The following is a 309-nucleotide window of genomic DNA, read 5'->3' as shown; positions in this document are numbered from 1 at the left end:
ACTACAGGTCCCATCAACCGATGGCTTGGAACTACACTTCCCATAAACCGCTTCCTCCCAAACCAGGGCCGGGGTTATGTTTTCCCGCTGCGCAGTAGAAATATTTACATAATGTATAGAATTTTAATTCATCAATGCAAATAATAATAATAATAATAATAATAATAATAATAATAATAATAATAATAATAATAATAATATAATTTATTAGATTTGTATTAGATTAGATTTATGTCTAACATACTTTTATGCGCAAAAACGTAGTAGAAATAGAGGCATGTTATAAAAATATACACATAAAATATAGAA

The sequence above is a fragment of the Erythrolamprus reginae genome, chromosome 10, assembly GCF_031021105.1.
Source record: "Erythrolamprus reginae isolate rEryReg1 chromosome 10, rEryReg1.hap1, whole genome shotgun sequence".
NCBI lineage: Eukaryota > Metazoa > Chordata > Lepidosauria > Squamata > Dipsadidae > Erythrolamprus > Erythrolamprus reginae.
The sequence above is the reverse complement of the archived record's forward strand: the minus strand, read 5'-3'. Positions refer to the sequence as shown.